The sequence below is a fragment of the Malus sylvestris genome, chromosome 10, assembly GCF_916048215.2.
Source record: "Malus sylvestris chromosome 10, drMalSylv7.2, whole genome shotgun sequence".
NCBI lineage: Eukaryota > Viridiplantae > Streptophyta > Magnoliopsida > Rosales > Rosaceae > Malus > Malus sylvestris.
In genome coordinates, this window is record NC_062269.1 from 22,883,689 (window position 1) to 22,898,758 (window position 15,070).

Sequence of the window (15,070 nt, forward strand, 5' to 3'; positions counted from 1 at the left end):
AGTCCGATATGAAGTGCGATATGACCAAAGAACTTGGGGTACAAATTCTGGCCAACAGCCTTTAGCTTTGTCCAAGCTGGTTTTCAAAGTGCGCTTGATTATTTTGTTGATGGCCTCAACTTGTCCATTAGACTGGGGATGAGCTGTAGAGGCAAAGCATAAGTTGATGTTGAACTTAGAGCAGAACAACCTGAACTTCTTGTTGTCAAACTGTCGCCCATTGTCAGTGACTATCGCATTGGGAATGCCGAATCTACAAAGGATGTTCTTCCACACGAAGTCTTCTATCTTTGCCTCAGTAATGGTTGCCAAGGGTTCTACTTCGGCCCACTTTGTGAAGTAGTCCACTGCAACGACTGCGTAACAGACTTTGCCCTTCCCTGCCGGCATTGGGCCGATCAAATCAAGTCCCTACTGGGCGAAGGGCCAAGGGCTGATCATAGGAGTAAGAGGCTCTGGAGGGGAATGAGGAATAGTCGCATATCGTTGACATTTGTCACATGAGCGGGATACTTTGATGGCATCCTGGTGGAGTGTTGGCCAGTAATATCCTTGGCGAAAAGTCTTGTGTGCTAGGGACCGAGATCCAGCATGATCTCCACAGACTCCCTCATGTATTTCCCGAAGGACGATTTCCGCCTCGGCAGGCGTAAGACACCTTAAGTATGGCAGGCTAAAACCTCGCTTATAGAGTTGATCATTGATGATCAGGTAGCGGGTAGACTTGTATCGAATTTGCTTAGCCTGGACTTTATCATTTGGGAGGGTGCCATGAGCAAGGAAATTATAGATCGGGGTGATCCAACTATCCCCTGTTGTAAGTTGCATACTTCTGCGGCCATGGTGCTTGGTGTTGCCAACAGTTCGACATGAATTTTTCTTCCAATCTTGTCTTCCACAGCTGAGGCGAGGCGAGCCAGGGCGTCTGCATGACTGTTTGCCGCTCGAGGAACTTGGGTGATCTGGTAGTGGAAGTGCTTGAGCAAAAGTTGTGTTTGCGCAAGATATGCTGCCATGGAGCTGTCCTTAGCATCAAAGTTGTTGGTAACCTGGTTGACCACTAATTGGGAGTCACTGAAAATATCAATTTGTTTAACCCCGAGGTGTTTGGCCAAACGTAATCCTGCTAGAAGGGCTTCATACTCGGCCTCATTGTTTGATGCCTTGAATTTGAAACGAAGAGCATACTCCATTGCTACTTTGTCGGGCGTAGTCAAGACTAGTCCCGCTCCACAGCCCTGTTGGTTGGATGAGCCATCAACATACAGACTCCATGCTGAGGTCGTTGATTCTACTTTCTGAGCTTCCGATGGTAATGAAGCTACTGCTTCAGGTGTAGAAGCAATGTCAACAGGATATGTGAAGTCGGCGATGAAATCTGCTACTGCTTGGCCTTTTTCGGCTGGTTTTGGTTGGTAGGAGATGTCAAACTCACCCAATGCTATCGCCCATTTGATCATTCGTCCAGACGTGTCAGGACTCTGGAGTATCTGTCGAAGAGGGTGATTGGTAAGCACGATGATGGCGTGTGCTTGGAAATAAGGGCGAAGTTTCCGAGCAGACATGACCAATGCTAGAGCTAATTTCTCAATGTTGGAGTATCGTGTCTCCGCATCTTGTAGGGCCTTGCTAGCGTAGTAGACGGGCCGTTCGACACCACTGTCCATTTGAATAAGAACAGAACTGACTGCTGAAGCCGAAACCAATAGATAGATGATGAGAGTGTCACCAACTTCTGGTTTGGAGAGCAGAGGGGCTTTACTCATGTACTCTTTGAGGTCCCTGAATGCCTTGGCACATTCCTCCGTCCATGTAATGTACTTCTTATTTCCCTTGAGTGCTTTGAAGAAAGGAGCACATCTGTCTGTGGCCTTAGAGATGAATCTGGTTAAGGCTGCCACCTTGCCAGTAAGGCTTTGGATGTCTTTTGAAGTTATTGGCTCTTTCATGTCGAGGATTGCTTTGATCTTTTCAGGGTTAGCTTCAATGCCTCGTTGGCTAATCATGAAGCCTAAGAATTTGCCAGAGCCCACGCCGAAGGCACATTTGTTGGGGTTCAACCTCATTCGATACCTCTTTAGAATGGTGAAAGTTTCAGATAGGTTGGTGATGTGTTGGTCAGCATGTTTGCTTTTGACTAGCATATCATCAACGTAAACTTCCATGTTCTTCCCAATTTGTTCGGCGAACATTGAATTGACCAGTCTCTGATAAGTTGCTCCTGCATTCTTTAGGCCGAAAGGCATGACTTTATAGCAATATAGTCCCCTGTCAGTAGTGAAGGCCGTGTGTTCTTGGTCTGAGGGGTTCATGAGGATTTGGTTGTATCCTGAATAAGCGTCCATAAAGCTCAAGAGCTCACACCCTGCCGTAGAGTCTATAAGCCTGTCAATAAGAGGAAGAGGAAAACTATCTTTCGGACACCCTTTGTTTAGGTCGGTGTAGTCAACACACATCCTCCATAAGACATTTTGAAGCAAAAGACTTTCTTTGGTCGGATTTTTCCTAACAAGGACCACATTTGCTACCCATGTCGGGTAATTGACTTCGCGGACAAAGCCTATGCCTTTGAGTTTTTCAACTTCTGCTTTCATTGCCTCGTATCGTTCAGCGTCATAAGATCTTCGCTTCTGTCTCACCGGCTTGATCTTGGGGTCAATACTCAAACGATGACAGATGACATCGGGAGAGATGCTTGACATGTCCTCGTATGACCAGGCGAAGACTTCAGTGTTCTCTTTCAAAAAAGATATCAATGCTAACCGAAGGGGTGGTGACAATGTGGTGCCAATATTCACCATGCGGTCTGGATGATCTCTTGAGATAGGTACCTTCTCCAACTCTTCAGCAGGTTGGGCTTGCTGGGTGAAAGAGTCATCTCGAGGATCATCGGGTTGATTGTTGCTATCAGGAAGATCCAAGTTCGCTTCATCTAGGCTGGTCTTTGTGACTTGGTCATGTACAGACAGGGTTTCCTTGGGTCCGGGCAAGTGTTGTTGCTTAACTGAAGTGTTGTAACATGATCGTGCACTAAGCTGATCTCCTCTGATGTAGCCGTTGCCATGGGGGGTTGGAAATTTCATCAACAGCATATGCGTGGATACCATAGCCTTGAGATCATTGATGCCTGTGCGCCCAAAGATGACATTGTATGCCGTTGGGCAGTCAACCACTAGGAAGTTAGTGGTAATGGTAGCCGTGTAAGGGCCTGTACCAATAGTAAAGGGTAAATGTATGCTCCCTAAGGGTTGCACGATATCACCGGAGAAGCTTATCAGAGGAGAAATCGAGCGATCGAGCAAGTGTTCAGCTACACTGAGTGCCCTGAAAGCTTCGGCAAACATGATATTGACCGAAGCCCCTGTGTCTACGAGGATTCGTCGAACATCAAAGTTGGCTATGTGAGCCTCCACGATCAATGGGTCGTTATGAGGGTAGATGATGCCTCTTTCTTCCTCAGGGTAGAAACATATCGGATCCCAGTTAGGCTTTTGATACTTCCCTCCCCTGATGTCTTCCACGTGAAACACTCGGTGACCAGGCCTCAGAATTCGTTCACTGTTTTTCATGGCCCTATTGGAAGATTCAGATATGGGTGTGCCGCCGCTTATGGAATATATGACATTCACCTGGCGTTGGTTATGGTTATCCCTTTGAGGGTGAAGAAGGAATTGATCAATTTTTCCTTCTCGTGCCAAAGCTTCAATACGATCACGGAGGATGATACATTTCTCGCTATCATGGCCGTTATGCTCATGGTAGCAACAAAACATGCCCGCGTTATTCGGGGGCGTGTAATCTGGGTGCCTCGGCTTTGGCTTTGGTATCAGGTGAGCTATGCTGGGGTAAATGGCCGCGCATGTGGCATTCAAGGGCGTGTATGTCTCGTACCTTGGGGTAGGGGGTATCTTGACGCGGGTTTGACCCACTGCATTGACTGCCTGGGGGCGAGCGTTATTGTGGCGATACCCTTGGTTATCGGGATAGTGTCCCTTACTCTTTTTACTGGAAGGAGAGTGGTGAGGATGGAAATCCTTCCTCTTGCCTTGAAATTGATATGTCTGTTGATTCGGTGAAGCATTATGCAAGGCATGGGGAGGTGCCACTGCTGTTTGGAAAGTCGAGGTCTTCTCATTTAGGTGAGTCTGGCTTCCACCTCCCACTTGTTGATAAAGGATGGTTGTAGGGGGTTTCTCCTGATATGTCTTTGCCTCGGCGGAGGCATGGTTATAAGCCTGCGCCATCACCTCAGAGTAAGTCTTCCAAGTATTGGCATTGATCATGTATTTAAAGAAACAATCACGTAGGCCTGCCGTGAAGGCTTTGAGGGCAGTCTTGTCGTCTGCCTCGGCACACCGGGAGTATTTATGGCTGAAGCGGCCAGCATACATACGTAATGACTCGTCTGGCTTCTGGCGGATAGTGTACAAGTCATCTGCAGAGTGCAAGCGATCGGTTTGGAAAATGTGTTGGGAAACAAATAGTTTCCTCAATTCCTCAAATGAGTCTACCGTCTCAGGTGTAAGACGACAATACCAATTTAGAGCTCCACCAGAGAGGGTGGAGGGGAAGAGAAGACATCGCTCTTCGTCGGTGTGCATCCGGTATGCCATGGTGGACTCAAAGAGGTTAAGGTGCTCAATCGGGTCCTCTTTTCCAGTATAAAGTTGCAAGCCAAGCTTTTGCTTTGTCTTTGCTTGAAGGGGGGTGTTGAGGATCCTCCTTGTAAGAGGGCCAGGCCTGGGTTGGTTCCAGTCAGGTATTTCAGCCTGACGTTCAGCCTTCAACTTGTTTACTTCCTCAAGAAGTTGTAGGACAAGGGGGTCCTGAGCGGAGTTATGTGTCACTGGAGCTTTCTTTCGTAAATCTCCATCTCCTATTGGAATTAGGAAGGTTTGATCAAGGGCATGTGATTTTTCCCTGGACTCGCTGTACTGGCTTCCAGGGTATGTCTGTCGGAACACCTCTGAGTCCCCTGTACCCTCATGTCTCTCTAGGACTTGTTGCCCCTTCCCCAAATTGGTGGCCGGCTTGGGCCGTGGTAGGGGACCGAGTCTCTCAGAAATCCTTGGGTCATTAATCTTTGAGCTTATATGGATGGAATTCTCTCGACGTTGCTTCAGGAAATCCCGACAATCGCGAAAGACGGCTTTCGATCCTTCTGCCCCTTCAGCAAAGAGGTGTCTCCCTCCACTTCTCATGGTTCGGGTCGAAGCAACTGGGTTAAGAGAAGCCTCATGTTGATTATCAAGTCGAGGGGTAATCTGTTCCCTATCAGGGATATCTATGTCGAATGCATGTGACCCTCCATGTTGGAGGGCACCCAGTTGATGGTTGACTTCCACGGGGGCAACAAGCTCGCGTGTCTGAGCTTGCCTAGCTTCGTGGAGTGTCTCGAAGAGCTTCTCATATTGCTCCTGGAGGACCTCATTCCTCATTGCTATCTTGTTGTTCTGAGCTTCCAACTCATCGACTTTAGCTTGAAGAAGAACTCGTTTTCCTTCCTTCTTTCGTTGTTTCGCACTATGTGCAAGGGGGGTGTCATTCTGTGTGCTGTGGCTTCCTTTGCTTCCCATGCTGGAGAGGGATGCCTGATCAAAAGAAAGTGTACGAATGATAGAAACCAGCTTGACACAGCTGAAGAGAGTAGGAATAAGTGTCGTTTCCCACAGACGGCGCCAAATGTTGATGCACAAAATCAGCGAAGACTTTGGTACAACAGAAAGTGTCAGGTTTTGTGACCTTCGCTTGGTTGCTTCGGTCACTAGTGAGGATAAGTACGTAAATGAATAGAGACAGAGAAGCAAACACAGGATGTACGTGGTTCACCCAGATTGGCTACGTCCACGGAGTAGAGGAATTCTTATTAGTAGTGAAGGGCTTACACAAGTACAAAGGATCAAGCTCCCAATTTAGTGAGTTCTTGTGAATGATTTAACACAAATGGCATTAGGCCATATTGTGGGGGAATGACCCCTATTTATAGAAAAACTTGTAGCTTTGTCACATTGACATGTGTCATGTTATGATTGGTTCTTGATGTCGACACGTGCTGCGCTCTGATTGGCTTCTAATCTTGACACGTGTCGAGTAGTGATTGGCCCCCTGGTCGGAGGGGAACTCTTCTGGGTCCTTGACAGTATAGCGTTGGCCGGTGCTCGGTAGTTTCGGGATTGGTCAAGTATGGTACAAACAGTAGTCTTTGGTCAAGAGTTGTGTTTGAAAACTTCTTGTGGAATTGGACCAAGCAGGAGTCGGTCAAGGGGAGCAAAAGTTGCATTTTGCTTCTTTTCCCTTGTTTATTTTGTCCACAAATACATCTGTTTTCTCATTGGACCCAAAAAAATGACTTTCATTAGACCTTGATTGGAACTTCACGGGGTGGTCTAGGCCACCCCGAAGAAATTCATGGGATTCTGGCAGCGGCGAGGAGCAGAGCTCTTTTGCGTTTTTGTTCTCTTCATATTTAGACAGAAAGAAAACATGCGGCTGCTGCCATTTTTTCTTTGGACTGCTTTGTGTTGTTTTTGCAGGTATAGAAGAGTAGTCGGACTATCATTTAAGAAACCTTCCCTGCATAAAAAACCTTTTCCGGCAGTTTTCTTGTATAAATTGAAGGTTACTAGTTCTGAGTGTTTGGTTATGCACCCTTTTTCTTTACTTCCATTTGCAACACAACATTTGAACTAGAGAAATAAAAATAAATTAACAGAACTTATTTCATACCTGGTAATGAATGTTCTTCTTTTTGATCTTGACTCGAATGCACGAATGATTGGTCTCTTTGTTCTCTTTTCTGGCAGCAGTTCGTTGCCTTTTGATATTTCTCTCAAAGTTTCTTTTATTTTCTGCAGAGTTTCCCCTTCCTTTTTTTTTCTGTCTGTTCCTCTTTTTTTTGTTGCAGCTGATGCCCATTTATAGGCATCATAGGAGGGTTCTAGAGCTTGTTACGTGGGGAGAAGATGGAGGGCATGACTTCCTGCCACTCTCTCTTAACCCCTCTTAACTGACCCCACGTTTTTTTTTGTTGCAGGAAAGGAGAGAACCTGTTTATTTCTTCCCCCTTTTGTAGGAAATTTTTCCTTATTTTTTTATTTATTTGTTTATGGATATTTGGTTTGTATGTAAAGCCCATTCTTATCTTTTGGGTTGGTTTACATCTTTGTTTTGCCTTGTAGCCTGACCCAATTTGTATGGACTCTATATATTTTTTATGTTGTATATTTTTGTTGTTCAACACTATCATCCCAAATTTATACCCAGATAAAAGATTTCAATTGATTCCAAAGTTAGAGGAGGAGAGGGAGAGAGATGGAGAGAGATCTTACCATACACTTTTTTACTTTAACATCAAAGGCAAGGGCATAAATATACACCATAACCTACCTTAATTTTAAGCTTCTTTTTCTCCCTTAATTCCTTTTTGTACTTCTCTTTGTGAAAATCCATGATTTTACAAATAGGAGGATCGGCCCTGGCTTCAACCTGTGCAAAATACAACAAAAATTATTGGTAATTAATAAGATAACTAACTTATTGTCAGAGTAGATCAATCCAATCTGCAATAAATTAAAAATGTGTTTTAAGTTATCCATTCAGATATGGATCATAGTCTTAAATATCATAGCCCAAATGACGGAGAAAGTGACATGAAAAAACCTATCTCTGTCTTGTATAGTAAAAAAAGAAACAAAAAATGATCATTAATTTGAAGGAAATTAGGCATTGTTACATGATTAAAATTGTTTACCTCAACTAAATCAAGGTCGAGTTTCCTTGCCCGTTCCAGAGCTTCACGCCTTGAGACAATAAAATGCTCTGCATGCATAAATAAATTAGAATGGCATCTAATAGTGGTCCACTATATTCCTACAGTCCTACGCCACCCCAATACAGCTCATAATTTCATTGAAACCACCATCTTTTAATAACAGGGACAATTCTTCCATTCCCCTCTCATTTTGACAGTTTCAAAACTCTCAAAACTCTATCACTTCCTTTGAGTATTTACTTTAGTACTGCCAGTTCACAAGACTAGTGGTGATTCACTGGAAGATGATTCCAATAACAATTGTTAGTTTTTTCTTCTCAGTTTTCTGCAATAAATGGCACCAAACTGTTTGATTCTCCTTTCCATTCGCCCTCATTCTTTCATTTTCTCTGGTTTTGCTTCGCAAATTGTTAGTTTTGGCCTGAATACCATTTGCTTCCTCCTAATACAAGTGTTTGCGCCATAAACTTTGTAAAAATAATTCCAAACCATTAAACACCTGTAACAAAGTGCATATGCATAAAATCAGAAATCTTTAACCACTTATAAAATACATTACCTTCATCCAACACAAGCCTAACAAACTTAGCAGTAATCTTCTCATTCATACGCGGATCGCTCATGCTCTGCTTTACCTTCTTTGTATTTGTTTGAAAATGCACAATACATGAATAAAACCACACATCATTCAACATTACCAAAATCATCAATACCCACATATCTCACCAATTACCCCAAACATAAACCCAAATAATATGCCGCCTATATACTGCTCACCTCAAAAAAACAAAAAACCAAATAACCACTCAGCACTGCAGTCTAATAGTAATCCTCAGGTTCGACTCCCTTAGACGGAAAGTTCGATACCAAATGTAAAATTCTACCTAAACTGCTCACCTCAAAAAAAAAAAAAAAAAAAAAAAAAAAAAAAAAAAAAAAACCCACCAAAAAAAAAAAAAAAAAACATATTCCTAATGTCTATCTACAAATCAAAGTGAAAAGTCACCTCATTCTAATCATTTATGCATTACTATTACTCACTCCTCAATATCTTCATAAAATCTAAATTACCCAAAAAACACAATCAATCAAATAAATCAAACCCAAGAGAACTGGATAAAGATTTAGATTACCCAGATGATCAAATGCCATGCGGGAACGATTACCTGGATGGGAGCAGCAAAGAACCTGCCTTTACTGCCGAAATCAGTAGGTCTATCGTGAGGGATCAAACGTGGGATTTCTAACTGTTAGAACCCAAATCTCAAACCCTAACTCAAACCTTAACTATTACACATAGAAGAGAAGGAAGGAGGAAGATAGAAGGAGCAGAGCTCTGAGATATTTTTGTATTGATTTGTTTTGTAAAATTTTCTTCCGTTTCAAACCAAAGAGCAGGTGCTCTTATACATGGTGTGACTGCCAGCTGGCATTTCTATTAAATTCCCCTAATAACCAGTAAAAACTCTCAATTACAACTAATTTGACTCTTTACTTTAAGCATAAACCTCAATTACAAATTGGGTTCATAACAATATTTCCCCCTTGAAAATTAGCCTTGTCCTCAAGGCTTAAAAAAGAAACTGTGGAAACTTGTTTGAACGCAGCGGCACTCTCCTTCAGTTCCAGAAATGTCCATTGCAATCCCAATATCAGCAAGTTTCCAAGTAGGTGCATCATTCACTCCATCAACAGTCATAGAAACAACCTCACCATCAATAGCTACTTGTTTATTCCGCACTGCAATTATCTTCTCAGCCATAGCATTTAGTTCAGACACCTCAAGCACACCATTGTTGACTTCCTCAGGATCAAGGAGAGGTAACTCAAATATAATGGGTCGTAAGTCATGAGGCTCAACTCCATTTGTTCCTTTACCTTCTTGGTCCATAGCATCATTTCTCACAACATTATGGCTAGGCTGCAAAATATTCAGCACCATATCACTTTTATTCCCATATTCCATAATAAAACTCAAGTCCTGCACATCAGCAATGTTTGGCGTTTCAAGCATTGGATAAATTCTGACCACACATTTGATGTTGTTCTCAACACCATTTATTGCTCGATGACATGTTGATCCCTTATCACCTGTACAGAGAGCCCTGAAATTCCCTGTTGTCTGATGAACAACATCAACAAAAAACTCAATAACAAGTTGTTCCACAGGGTCCCTATCAATTGATATATCTAAGAAGACAAGAGGGTTCTTTTTCTTGCTCGTATCTTCAATGGACGTTGATATTCCTTGTAATTTGATACCGTGAAGAGCCCCACCACCTCTCCGCAAAATCTCAACAACCACATCTTCATTTCCAAGTGAATTTATAGAGCAGGCAGAGTACACCATTATTCCATGGTCTAATGCACCCAAATGCTTGCACGCAGATCTTACACACACAACCATTGCCACGTCTAAGTCATCGATAACCCAAGGTTGAGGGATACGGTTTTGACAATTAACTAAAAAGGACATACCCTTCTTTGAGAGAACTTCTGCAAGCTGTGCATAACCAAGATCAAATATATTTCCAGCAACTATTCCTCTAATCAGATTCTCTACCCACTTGACTTCATCTTCAATAGCATCACTAAGGTCCACTACATTCTCAAACAAGGATATGGCCTTGGCATTGTCATCATCCACATGTCCCACCCGGTTCAAAGCCTTAATTCTTGACAAAGCTGAGATCACATCCCCAAGAGCTGAAAGAGATTTATTGACGTTTTGAGCTTCCTTAAGGCTTTCCCCTAGAACTTCAGTTTTTGCTAGACTCTCACTGCCACCCACATTCACAATCCAAAGCTTGCTCATTGTGGACCCTTCATCGAACTTAAGCTTAAGCTCATTAGATTGTGTAACCATCGCTGGAATTGCAGAAACCATATTGTTGAATTCGGAAATCACATCAGCAAATTCATGCACTTCAGAAAAGAGTTGAGAATAACCTTCCTCCCTCACCATGACTTTACTTTCTATATTGTCAGCAAGAGATATGCAATATTCACGATACAGAAACTGGTCAAGAGATTGAAATCTGCCCTTACATGTCGATCGTAAGGAAACTATCAAACTCAATGGGGAAGCTTCTTTTATTTTCTTGAGAGATACAATATTAATGTCCTGATTGCAGTCCGTGTTGGCCAAATATGCAGCAACTTGTGCAGCAGCCATTGCATAACTGGCAGATTTTGAATCTGAGTCTACAAACTGCATATGTCCTCCTTCACACCATAGCATGCGATTCGCACCACAGCAGAGACGTACATCAACAGCCGCAGATACAAAATCTTTACCATACTTTTCCTCAAAAATATGCCTTAGTGAGATCAGTTTCAAAATCTCAGAACACTTAGAAGAGGCCAAGATTAAACTAGCAATTCCTTCTTTGAGACCAGGCTGACACTCCTTTTGCTCTGCGATGATAGAAAGTCTAGATACTACTAATTCACAGAAGAGCTCAATGAACTCATTGGCAGCCAAAGTGTTATGTTCTCTAATCACATGTTCAACCCGAATTCGAGCAGTAGCGTTTTTACCAGATTGTAGGAGCAAGGCAATGGCACGCCTTATTTGCTTCACCACCACCTGCCCCTTGTTCCTCAGCAGCTTTATTCGAGCCCCCGCCATCTTCAATTGCATTTTGTTGAATTTAGAGCCTCCACCCTTATCCCAAATGCCATTACAGTAGCATATGTCACCAATTGGCGTGGAGGAACCAATTATACTGCCCCCAAATGCTGCCTGTGATGTTTGAGTTGGACTTTCAAAAGGACTTGTTTGAGCAAGATTGGACCCAAATGCTCCAAACATAGGCTTCTGACTAAAACCAGATGAACAAGCAAAAACTCTACCTAAAGCAATTGTACTTCCATATTCAAAACCAAGGTAGCAATTTAAGTCAAAATAATGGAGCTGGATGGCAAGATAGTCGAGATGGAGAACTTCAATACTGTGAACCAGTGGCTGAATGAACATATTGTCATTCTGTCTCTTATACATTTCATCAAACAGATCCAATGCATATAAATTTTTCTTCACAAATTTCCCCACAAGATACCAATTAACCCATCCAAATTTATCTTTCAGGTATGCACCGTAGTAATCAGTCAAAAGAGAAGGGAATGTAGCCTCCGGAGTTGCTAAAATGATACTCAAATTAAGAACTACCTCAGGTCCAGTTTTCGTAGTATCAGAGAACGGGTGCTCATGGAGTAGTGGCGGAGCAGAGGTCATCATCGAAGTATGAATCCCCATCTTCGATTCCGTAAATGAAACTGTAGCTACAGCGGGGTGCTTCGAGTGTGGCTTGACGGCCGAAGTTGCCAGTGCTCGCAACAACGGTGAAGATGAGAGCAGCGTTGGAGCTTTGATTGCCGACGGAATAAACTGCGATTGTGCTCCTTCAGCACAAATTGGGCTCTGAGGTAGCTGGATAGGCTCAATCGCAGGAGAAACATGATGATCAATGGCAAGAGGGGCAGAGATGCCTACCGCGGCACCTCGAGAAAGCATTCCCCGACGAAATTTTTCAAAAGAGGCATCGAAGACATTGTCGAAGGCCTTGGCGTACTCAGTGGCGATGAGGGAAGGTAAAGAGGCGATGAGAGCCGCCAAGGATGCCTCCACGGCATCAAGACGGGACTCCAAGGCAGAGTCGCAAGTAGCAGCGGATCGGCGGGTGTGCACAGAAGGGAATCCAGGAATCGATAGGGAATCCAGGAATCGATATGGGTGATACCATTGTTAGAACCCAAATCTCAAACCCTAACTCAAACCTTAACTATTACACATAGAAGAGAAGGAAGGAGGAAGATAGAAGGAGCAGAGCTCTGAGATATTTTTGTATTGATTTGTTTTGTAAAATTCTCTTCCGTTTCAAACCAAAGAGCAGGTGCTCTTATACATGGTGCGACTGCCAGCTGGGCATTTCTATTAAATTCCCCTAATAACCAGTAAAAACTCTCAATTACAACTAATTTGACTCTTTACTTTAAGCATAAACCTCAATTACAAATTGGGTTCATAACACTAACACGCAAGCTTTCGAGTGTGAAGCAGTGGGGTTGATCAAAGCGGCGTAAGGGATAGTCTTGGACTGGTATGACAACTGCCGAAGCTTCGACTGGCCGATTCTACTCCAAAACGCCATCTTTTTTTATGTTGGTTTCAGATATCGGATTGTGGCACTTGAGATCAGAGAAAGAGAGAGAGAGAACTTGACCGGGTGATCCGAGGTAAGTCTTCTTCGCAGGGAAAGAAAAACGGATCGGGTGTCTTCTAAAACTGGGCCCGGTTATAGACGGTCGGCTTAGACTAGATTGTGGATAATGGGCTTAGGTGTAGGCCCATTTGTTACTGAATTATTGATTTGTTTTTCTTTCCTAGTGGATTCAAAACTTCTCATTTTTTCTCTAGTGCACATTAAAAATGCACATTTAAATAACATATTTGAAAATGAGCTGTTAGATATTTAACGTAATGGAATTTATAGATTCTTGTTTAGATATGTAATTTAAATGTGCACTAGAGAAAATTCAATTTTTTCTTGGGACCAAAATGCCTTTGTACAGATGGTAAAATTTTCAATTCAGAATTTTTAGATTGATCAAAATTTTTCAAATTAGAGTTATTTCAAATTTTTTTGAACATTATTCAGAATTCATATATTTTACGAGTTTGTGGATATTATCAAACTTTTTTGTATATACAATTTATTGTTCTTTTTTAATATTTGGTATATGCTTGTATATAAATACAATTAATATACTAGTATTCTTATCATTTTTTATATAGAAGTGCATGATTAAATAGAAAAACTATGACTTAAATATGGATTAGGAATACATAAGTTAACTACAAAATACATCATTTTTGTAAGTAACTATGAAAAAATTAAAATATTTCGAACTAAGTTTGAAACATATCGGAAAATTCATATTGAAATTCAAAATTTTTGGAATCTTGATTCAATTTCCACCCAATCTTTTTGGAAATGTTCAAATTCGGGAATTTTTTGATTCAAAATGAAATTTTCAATGGCGAAATCGAAAAATCAATCAAAATTTAACTTATCTCAACCTTTCCAACAAAATCCAGCAAAGATTTAGGTCATTAGACCTTTGTCGATGGCAAATCGTCATTGCACCATTCTAGGGTTTTCTGAGTTCTTTCACCATTTACGCTGTTTCACGACGAAGTTAGCCTCGTGGCAAGTATAAGTTAACTATAAATAGTTCCGTAATTGACCGCCACTTGACGGGTGTCTAACGCCTAGGCGAGGATTTTTAGAATAGTGGTCTAAGCGTTATTTCTTAATTTTCAAACTAGGGTTAACCGAGGTGGCGACTGACTGTCTAACGCCTAGGCGGGGATTTTTAGAATAGTGGTCTAGAATTACGTATTCTTTATCTATAGAGTTCTAAGATGAAACTTGTACTTTGTTTTAGGCATTGGTTGTATTTGAGCACTTCGATCTTTGTGCTAGATTGTTATGGCGCAGACTCCAATTGAGTGACTTTAATATAAGTGATAATGTTATTACCTATGAAAATTCTCATGTTAGTATACTTTGTGGATATGGCATGAATTTGTATATGTGTTTTCTATTGAAATGTTGCTTTTAAATTTAGCCATCGATCTATTTAATGAAATGTGTTTGGCTATGCCTATTTGGAATGATTGTGAAATGTGATCGGGCTAGTAGGACCGCTACCTTACTGTCATTGAGTTATATGGCATCGAGTCTGCATAATGTCATAGTGTGGTACATGGCTGGTCCTGTTGGGTTAATCAGCAATGAGGGATAATACTACTAATGATTGTTGGTTAATCCACGATGAGCAATCATTATTCTCTACAACAGTAGCTAGGTGGTCGTACGTACTTTAGGAGTGAGCATGCTTGGTTAATATGTGATGGATGATCACTACCTTGTAATGTTTTAAAAATTCTCCTACTTGGTTAATTTGCAATGATAGGACTATTTCCTACTTGGTTACATATCATAGGCTTCGGCCGAACTATGTCACTTTAGCCTTAATCTTTAGCAGATTTAAGAAAGCCAGGATTGAGAACTATGTGGGTTAATCTAGAAAAGGCGATGGATATTTATGCGACTCCTTCGAGATTTCCAACGAGCTTTGATATGTTTTCACAAAGAAAGGATTTTATGAATTGATGTTCTAAATTGAGATCGACAGACTTGTTTCATTTTCACATACATTGGACTATTGTCACTCGTATGAGCTTTGCAGCTTATCTGAGTTTTGTTTTGCTAGGTGCACCATTCCCATGGT

At 41.9% G+C, this 15,070-nt stretch overlaps 1 pseudogene; it reads right to left on the minus strand.

The window, feature by feature from the left end:
• The window catches only part of LOC126584324 (translation initiation factor IF3-1, mitochondrial-like), a 30,995-nt pseudogene extending 17,970 nt beyond the window's left edge, over window positions 1–13,025 (minus strand).
• Window positions 13,026–15,070: the final 2,045 nt, after the last annotated feature.